Consider the following 9,909-nt stretch of genomic DNA (forward strand, 5'->3'; position numbering starts at 1 on the left):
TTGTCCGGTTTTCTTCTGGCATCTGCATCTCTGTCCAGTCATTGATGAAGTCAACTAAAGCTTGAGACTTAATCGCAGTGCATGGAACATACTTCAGCCCATGAGACCCAAGCTCAATTGCCCACTTGGCAACTCGCCCTATAGCTTCTCTGTTTTGAATAATGTCTCCCAAAGGAGCAGAGCTAACCACAGTGATTGGATGTCCCTGAAAGTAATGCTTAAGCTTCCCGCTTGCCATGAACACCCCATAAACAAGCTTCTGCCAATGCGGATATCGTTGCTTAGACTCAATTAACACTTCACTGACATAATAAACTGGCCACTGAACCGGATGCTCTTTGCCAGCCTCCTTGCGCTCTACCACCATAGCCACACTAACAGCCCATGAGTTGGCAACTACGTATAATTATAGCGGCTCTTTCTCAATTGGAGCAGCTATGACTGGCGGCTCAACCAGTTGTGCCTTCAGATCCTCAAAAGTGGCATTCGCAGCATCACTCCAAACAAACACATTTGTTTCTTCATCAACTGATATAGAGGCATAACCTTTTCCCCTAACCGGCTTATGAACCGGCTCAAAGCAGCCACACGACCCGCCAGTCGCTCAACATCATTGACGCAGGTTGTCTTGGCAAGAGATGTAATTGCTTTGATCTTCTCCAGATTAGCTTCAATACCTCGGTTAGACACCAAAAAACCCAAGAGTTTGCCGGCTTGTACTCCAAAAACACACTTGGCCAGGTTAAGCATCATCTAGTAAACCCGAAGATTATCAAAAGTCTCTTTCAGGTCCATGACCAAGGTTTCCTCTTATATGGACTTCACTACTACATCATCCACATAGGCATGAACATTGCACCCAATTTGATCATGAAGACAATTCTGCACACACCATTGATAAGTCGCCTGAGCACTCTTGAGCCCAAAAGGCATAGACACATAGCAGAAAGCCCCAAAAGATGTTATAGACGCTGTTTTTTCTTGATCCTTGACTGCCATCTTAATCTGATGATATCCGGAGTAAGCATCTAAGAAACTCAACCGCACGCAACCCGCCGTAGCATCAATGATCTAATCAATACGGGGAAGAGCAAACGGATCAGCCGGACAGGCCTTGTTTAGATTTGTGTAATCCACGCACATACGCCAGGTGCCATTCTTATTGAGCACGAGCACCGGGTTAGCTAACCATTCTGGGTGAAAGACCTCCACAATGAACACGGCCGCCAAGAGCCGGGCCACCTCTTCTCCAATGGCCTTGTGCCTTTCTTCATTGAACTGCCGAAGAAACTGTCTGCCAGGTTTGAACTTTGGATCGATATTAAGAGTGTGCTCAGCGAGTTCCCTCGGGACACCCAGCATGTCTAAAGGTTTCCATGCAAAGATGTCCCGGTTCTCACGGATGAACTCGATGAGCATGCTTTCCTATTTCGGATCCAAGTTTGCGCTGATGATGAACTGTTTGGATGAATCGCCAGGCACAAAGTCAACCATCTTAGTGTCATCAGCTGATTTGAACTTTAACTCCGGCTCATGCTCTGTTGTTGGTTTCTTTAATGACGTCATGTCCACCGGGTCAACATGATCCTTGTAGAATTTCAATTCCTCTATCGCATAAACAGATTCAGCATAGGCATCATCCCCTTCTTCACATTCCAAGGCTATCTTCCGGCTCCCATGGACTGTAATGGTGCCCTTGTGACCCGGCATCTTGAGCTGCAAATACACGTAACACGGCCGAGCCATGAACTTGGCATAAGCCGGCCACCCAAACAGAGCATGATACGAGCTTTTGATCTTAACCACTTCAAAGGTTAATTTTTCTGCTCTAGAGTCATACTCATCTCCAAAGGCTACTTCAAGCTCGATCTTACCAACTGGGTATGCTGATTTACTAGGTACCACACCATGAAACACAGTGTTGGATTGTTTAAGATTTTTGTCCGTCAATCCCATCTAATGTAACGTCTCATAATAAAGGATGTTGATGTTGCTGCCTCCATCCATGAGTACTTTAGTAAACTTGTACCCACCAACCTGAGGTGCCACTACTAACGCCAAGTGACCCGGATTACCAAACCGGGGCGGGTGGTCCTCTCTACTCCATACAATGGCTGCTCCGACCAACGTAAGTAACGTGGAACTACCGGCTCAATAGCACTGATGGCCCTCTTGTGGAGTTTCTGGTCTCTCTTACATAAACTGGTAGTAAAGACATGATACTGTCCCCTACTCAACTGCTTTGGGTTGCTCTGATAGCCGGATTGTTGCTGCTGTTGATTCCCTTGGCCGTGTTGCTGATTATATCCTCCCTGGTGACCAGGATGACCATGAAAACCTCCTCCGCTTGAATCGGCGCCCGGGCCCTGAAAGCCGCCTGAGCCGCCATCCGGACCGTGACCCCCAACAAATGCGTTTGAATTTTTAAACGCCTTCATGATTGTGCAATCGTTCCGCAAGTGAGTAGCTGGCTTCTCCCTGGTGCCATGTCTTGGACAAGGTTCATTCAACAGCTGCTCAAGGGTGGGGCCTGACCCGCCCGATCGAGGGGGCTGTCCGCCCTTGCGCCACTGGTTACCACCCTGCACATTAGTATTAGCAACAAACTCATCAGCCTTACTCTTATTACCTCCTTGATTTGCCGGGTTATGCTGGTGACCCTTGCCATTGCCGTTCTTCTTTCCCTTTGTTGCCTTTTCTTCATCAGACGCTGGGTCTTTGGTGGTATCAGAATCGGCATACTTGACAAGAGCCGCCATCAACGTTCCCATGTCATTATAGTCTCGTTTGAGCCACCCCAACTTCTGCTTCAGAGGTTCAAAACGACAATTCTTCTCCAACATCAACACTGCTAAGCCGGCGTCCATTTTATCAGACGAATGTATTATCTCCTTGACCCGGCGCACCCAATGGGTCGTAGATTCTCCATCCTCTTGCTTGCAATTGGTCAGGTCCACAATTGACATTGGCTGCTTACACGTGTCTTTAAAGTTCTGGATAAACCATGCCTTCAAGTCTGCCCATGAGCCGATGGAATTGGGTGGTAATCCTTTCAACCAGGTCCGAGTCGTTCCATCCAACATCATGGTAAAATACTTGGCCATTGCAGCATCACTAACCTCCAACAACTCCATAGCCATCTCATAACTCTCAATCCAAGCCCCCGGCTGTAAGTCAGCCGTGTAGTTAGGTACCTTACAAGGTCCCTTGAAATCCTTAGGTAACCGCTCATTGCGTATGGCTGGGACCAGGCAAGGTACGCCTCCAGTTCTTGTAACCACTCCTGCCTCAATCGAGGTTGCTGGATAAGCCGGAAAGGTTTGGTGAGCTGCCTACTCTGCTGCTATCTGAGCCGCCCGTTCCGCCTCTTGACGAATCCTCTCCTGATCTGCCAAGTTAAGGGCTCCAGCTCGCACCGGCTCATGCTTATATGGTCGGTTGTGGCGTTGAGCATTACTTGACATCTCTGCAGACTCCATATGCCTACTGTAACTCGGGCTTCGGCTTGGGCGAGGAGTTGAATGAATCCTGTCTCGACTGTAGGAGTATGCATCCTGCTAGGCCAAAGCTGTCTGAAGCAGTTCTCTTACCCTCCGGGTCTCAATTGCTGCTGGCAAGTCGCCTTCCATTGGGAGAGCTGCCAAACGAGCCGACGCTGCAATGAGGTTCTCCATGGGGTTGGAAAAGTGACCCGGGGGCGTTGCTATATAACGAGGAGCTGTATTCATGCGCGGCGGCTCCATGGTGCGTGGCTGAACTGGTGCACCGGGCGTCGTGACCCAGTTTGCCTCTGGCGGGTTGCTCCCTCCTGCTCCGGGTGTATGGAACAGATTCCCGGGATCCAGCGTTAGAGGCAGACATGATTGAGTTTTCTGACGCCTCCTCCTCATGACCTCGTTTGATGCATTAAGATCTACCGAGAGCCAGAAGGTTTCTGCTTGAAGCTGCTGAGCACGAGCATCCAAAGCGGCCCGCTCTGCTGCCATCCGGGTTTCCTCCGCGGCTAGATTTTCCTTAGCTTGCACCATCTCCTCCAGCACGCGTGCCACTTCCGCGTCATGGTGGGTTTTATCCGCTGGCTCTACAGTAGCGGTTAACAGAGTAGTCAATTTATCCATGAGGTCAATGAGAACCTGAGCTGGAGGGCGCGCGGGGTCTCCTGACCCGGCAGCTGCCGACCTGGTGGCCGCCGTTGTCGCCGCAGTGGAGTTCTACCCGGGCTGTGTCCCTGCCATGAAGACTCTGGCCAAATTCGGCGGCTCAACAGGGGTCCGGAATACTACTACCATCGGAACAGCCCCCGAGCACGCCTCCGTCTCACCTATTGATGATGCAGTATCAGAGCAGATGGCCTTATCTCCACCCTCCATCGATCCTTCGGAGCATTCACCGCAGTGGATGCAGCCTACGAAGGCATGCTACACGACAGACTGAACATGGGCGGACCCGACACGCTGAGCCGTTTCGATGAGGTCAGTGTGGACATCCGGCCCAGGGCCTGACTCGCCGATCCGGCTGATGAACACGTGAATTCCGCCGAAGGGGACCCGGTACCCGTACTCGATTGAGCAGGCTTCGGGGCCCCAGCCTTCATTGTCGATGTAGATCTTGCCGCGACGACTCTTGGTCATCCGGCCCATAGCGTATCCCTTGAGCCCTTCGAAGTTGCCCTTCAAGAACTCAAATCCACCGTGCGCTAGCCCCATGATGGGCGCCAACTGTCATGGAATTGGCACGACAGATGTCCTAGAGCAAGGACTTAATTGTAGGGCCATCGCACTAGGAAGCTTAAAGGGGTTAATCGGGACAAAGGACACGAGAGAGGGTTTTATACTAGTTCGGCCCCTTACGATGAAGGTAAAATCCTACGTCTAGTTGGGATTGGTATTGCTGAGGTTTCGATCTCCAAGACGCTCAACTCGCCGGCTTGGTGATTGACTTGATTGTTTCTTGTCTTAAGCCGCCACCGGGTCGTCCCCTTATATACACGGGTTGACGCCTGGTGGCTTACAGAGTCCCGGCCGGCTCATAATCGTGTCCGGCTCGGTGACTTCCTTTACATGCCTTTCCTTACAAGTCTTTCCGCACATATGGCGGTTTACAATAACGGGCTTTGAGCCAGCCCGAGGCCTTTGGGCTTTCTATATATACTAATAAACTATCATCTTGACTGTATATTGGGCTTCTTACGTAACCCGCCATTAATGCTGACCCGGCCCCTCCTGGGCGGGTTTTAGCTGATAGTAATATCCCCAACACATACGCGTTTTGGAATGAAAAGTGCTGGTTCAACTTTTGTAAGAGCAGTCCAGATTGGTTTTAAGCCCCAGCTACACAGAAATGTGGAAGCATACTTGGATGATATAGTGATCAAAACCAAGGACATGGCAACATTGATACAAGATTTAGAAGAGACATGTGCAAATCTGTGCAAGATTAGTTTGAAGCTCAACCCCAAGAAGTGCGTGTTTGGCATTCCATCCAGCAAGCTTCTCAGGTTCTTTGTATCTCAATGTGCAATTGAAGCAAATCTCGACAAGATCAAAGCGATTGAGCAGATTGAAGGACCAAAGCGCGTCAGGGATGTGCGCCACCGTGCCGGCTGCATTGCTGCATTAAGTAGGTTCATGTCCACATCTGCTGAGCGCGCCTTGCCGTTTTTCATAATTTTGAAAAAGGCGGGTCCAATGAAATGGACTCTGGAAGCGGAGGCCGCGCTGCAAGATTTTAAGAAGTACCTATCCTCTGTGCGAACACTAGTTGCACCACGACCACAAGAGCCATTGTTGCAATACTTGGCGGTGACAAACCAAGTGGTTAGTGATGCACTAGTAGCTGAGAGGGAAGGTGAAAGTGAAGAAGCAGCAGATGCAGACTTTTCAGTCGACAAGCTGGAATCCTCTCCGATAAGTCTTGGTGCTGACAAGTCAAGTGTAGAAGCAAATGCAGCAGAACAACAAGTTGTGCAGAAGAAGAAGTTGGTGTAGCGGCCACTTTATTTTGTCAGCTCTCTTCTCCAAGGGGCTAGGTAAAGATATTGTGGCGTGTAGAAATTGCTTTTTGGTATTCTTATGGCCTCGAGGAAGTTGCGCCATTATTTTCAAGCACATCAGATTACTGTCATCACTCGCTATCCAATGCAGGGGATCTTGAGAAATCTAGATGCAACTGGCAGGATTGTGGAGTGGGCGTTGGAATGGTCAAGCTTTAGTCTCAAGTTTGAAAGTACTTTCAACTACTTAGAGCAGGACCTTGTCGGAGTTCATTGCAGAATGGACGCCAATGCCAGACGAAGAAATTACAGAGACTTCTCTCCCTGGCAAGGAAACAACCAAAGATTGGATTATGTACTTTGACAGAGCTATTTTGCTGCAAGGCGCCGGTATTGGAGTGCTTCCTGTCGCACCTATCGGAGAGCACATCAAGTATGTAATTTAGATGCATTTCCCAGTGAGAAAGTGACACACAACACTACTGAGTATGAAGGACTACTTGCCGGTCTCAGGATTGCAGTAGACCTTGGAATTAGGAAGCATATCATCAGAGGAAACTTCCAGTTCATTGTGAAGCAAGTTAACAAGGAATATCAGAGCCCATTGATGGAAGCATATGTCAATGAAGTGAGGAAATTGGAAGAGCACTTTGACAGATTATGAACAAAGCACATCCCTCGTGCGGAGAATAGCATAGTTGATGATCTATCAAAGCGTGCCGTCCTTAAGTTACCTGTGGAACCAAGAACTTTTGTGCTCCATTTTACTCAGCCATTTGTAACACCATCAATTGGACAGAACAAGAGAAGACAGTTGAACACCGGCAAGTACTTTCCTGCCAAGCTCCTTGAATCTGCAGGCATGGATGTTGCTAGGAACAATGACAAGCTTGCTGGTGAGCAGCAAGCTCCGGCAGGAACTGAATTCCTTGTTGTTCAAGCTAGTGCTCCCTTAACTGAGGATATGCCTTTAGTTCTTGTCGTCAAGCCACATGCTCCGTCATGGGTAGAGCAAATTGTCCTTTTCCTTCAAATAGGAGAACTTCCAGAAGAACTAGAAGTTGAAACAGTAGCCCGTCAATCTTGTATGTACCAGTTCATGGACAATGTTATGTACAGAAAAGAGATCAAATGGGGGCAAAATTGAAGTGCATTTGCCAGGAAGAAGGACAACAACTATTGGCAGGGATACATGGAGGCATATGTGGCTCTCACATAGGATCAAAAGCCCTTGTCAGCAAAGCATTCCGGCAGGATTTCTATTGGCCCACTGCTCTACAAGATGCAACTGAGCTAGTAGCCAAGTGTGAAGCATGCCAGTTTCATTCGAAGCAATTACATCGGCCATCTCATGCTCTTCAAACGATCCCTCTCTCCTGGCCCTTCCCGATTTGGGGGCTCGATATACTGGGCCCCTTCCCTCGTGGTTTAGGGGGCTTTGTGTACTTGTACGTTGCAATCGACAAGTTCACAAAGTGGACTGAGGTAGAACAAGTGATGAAGGTGACAGCACAATCAGCCATCAAGTTCTTCAAGGGACTTGTTTTGCCATTTCGGAGTGCCCAACCGGGTAATCACTGACAACGGCACAAAGTTCATGAGCTACATCTTCATGCAGTCCATCCAAGACCTTGGCAACAAGATTTGTTTTACATTAGTTGCTCACCCAAGGAGCAACGGCCAGGCGGAAAGAGCAAATGCTGAAGTGCAGCGAGGCCTCAAGACAAGAACTTCTACAAGGTGCACAAGTGCACAAGACTCTGGATTGATGAGTTGTCAGCGGTTCTTTGGTCACTCCGGACAACACCAAATCGAGCCACTGGCCAGACGCCCTTCTCCCTTGTATATGGTGTAGAGACGGTGCTCCCTATGGGACCCATGTATGGGTCAACTCGAGTGCTCCCTCATGATGATCTTGAGCAAGAGCAGCAGCGTCAAGATGATGCCATGCTCCTTGAGGAAGATTGTCTTCAGGCTGCTGTACTGTGTTGAATTCTTCCAGCAAGCTTTGCACCGCTATGATAGCCGCAAAGTTCATGCCTGAAGCCTTGAGGAAGGCGACCTTGTTCTTCGGCGAGTTTAGTCCGCCAAGAATTCAAACAAGTTGACACCAAAGTGGGAATGCCCTTATTGGGTAGTACGAGTCACTAGGCATGGCGCAGTACGCCTGATGCAGAGCATCCGTAGACCACCCAAACGGACACTCCGTCACCACCGCAAGCACCGAGAGGACCAATGACAAGAGCACATGCACGTGCCATCGAGAACGAGGTCAGTTCTTTCCTCTCTGAGTTTCGTCTGGATTCACTTGCGAATGAGATTCTACCTCAAAGAGACACGTTATGCATTCGTAGGTACTTAGGAGATCGTCACGAGGAAGCACAGAGGAATCACCAGGTTCACCCAGCGACCCAAGGAGAAGGAGAGGGATAAGAGCGCGAAGGACCCGAGACCCATTGGACACCCCGGGTGCCCGGACGCGAGGACCCCGGGTGCCCGGGCGTGCAGCCGCAGGGTGGACAAAGCCCCTGGGCACCCCGGGTTCCCGCCCCCTACTCCCAGGTGACGCCCTGGGTGCCCGGCCCCATCCAGCTGGAGCTGCTGCCATCTTCTTGAGTGCCCGGCCCCATCCAGCTGGAGCTGCTGCCATCTTCCTGAGTGCCCGGCCCCAACCGGCCTCCTGCTTGGTCCGGGTGCCCGGGCCTTGGGCCCCTGGATGCCCGGTCTCCAGCCTCCAGCCTCCTGGCGCCACCCCGGGTGCCCGGGCTTGGAACCCCCGGGTGCACGGGCCACCTACAGCCGGCCCCTGACCGGTCAGGGTGCCCAAACTGCTCTGTATGCATGCGTGCATTTTGTGGTCTTTGACCCTTGTACTCGTCTCTCCCTCATATCTCATCCCTAGGCTATATAAACTCCTTCCATACATCATTGGAGAGGTTAGCAAAGTATTTGCTGGACACTAGAGAGCTTTGCTCCTTGTATCCCCTTGAGGGAGTCCCGGATTAGGGGGTGTCCGGATAGTCGGACTATACCTTCGGCCGGACTCCTGGACTATGAAGATACAAGATTGAAGACTTCGTCCTGTGTCCGGAAGGGACTTTCCTTGGCGTGGAAGGCAAGCTTGGCGATACGGATATGTAGATCTCCTACCATTGTAACCGACTCTGTGTAACCCTAGCCCTCTCCGGTGTCTATATAAACCTGAGGGTCTTGGTCCGTAGGACGGACAACAATCATACCATAGGCTAGCTTCTAGGGTTTAGCCTCTCTGATCTCGTGGTAGATCTACTCTTGTACTACCCATATCATCAATATCAATCATGCAGGACGTAAGGTTTTACCTCCATCAAGAGGGCCCGAAACTGGGTAAAACATTGTGTCCCCTGCCTCCTGTTACCATCCGCCTAGACGCACAGTTCGGGACCCCCTACCCGAGATCCGCCGGTTTTGACACCGACATTGGTGCTTTCATGAGAGTTCCTCTGTGTCGTCACTTTTAGTCCTGATGGCTTCTCCGATCATCAACAGCGATGCGATCCAGGGTGAGACTTTTCTCCCCGGACAGATCTTCGTATTCGGTGGCTTTGCACTGCGGGCCAATTCGCTTGGTCATCTGGAGCAGATCAAAAGCTACGCCCCTGGCCATCAGGTTAGATTTGGAAGTTTGAACTACACGGCCGACATCCGTGGAGACTTGATCCTCGACGGATTCGAGCCACAGCCGAGCGCGCCGCACTGTTTATGATGGGCACGATCTAGCTCTGCCGCCGAACAGTGCCCTGGAGGCCGCACCTGTGTCCGCTCCGACCCTTAGCTCGGAGCCGATCACACCAATCGAGGATGGGTGGTTAGACACCGCCTTGTGGGCTGCAATCTCTACGGCGATCGAGCCGAACACCGACCCTATTCTCTGCGAA

Source organism: Triticum urartu, chromosome 2, assembly GCF_003073215.2.
Source record: "Triticum urartu cultivar G1812 chromosome 2, Tu2.1, whole genome shotgun sequence".
Lineage (NCBI taxonomy): Eukaryota > Viridiplantae > Streptophyta > Magnoliopsida > Poales > Poaceae > Triticum > Triticum urartu.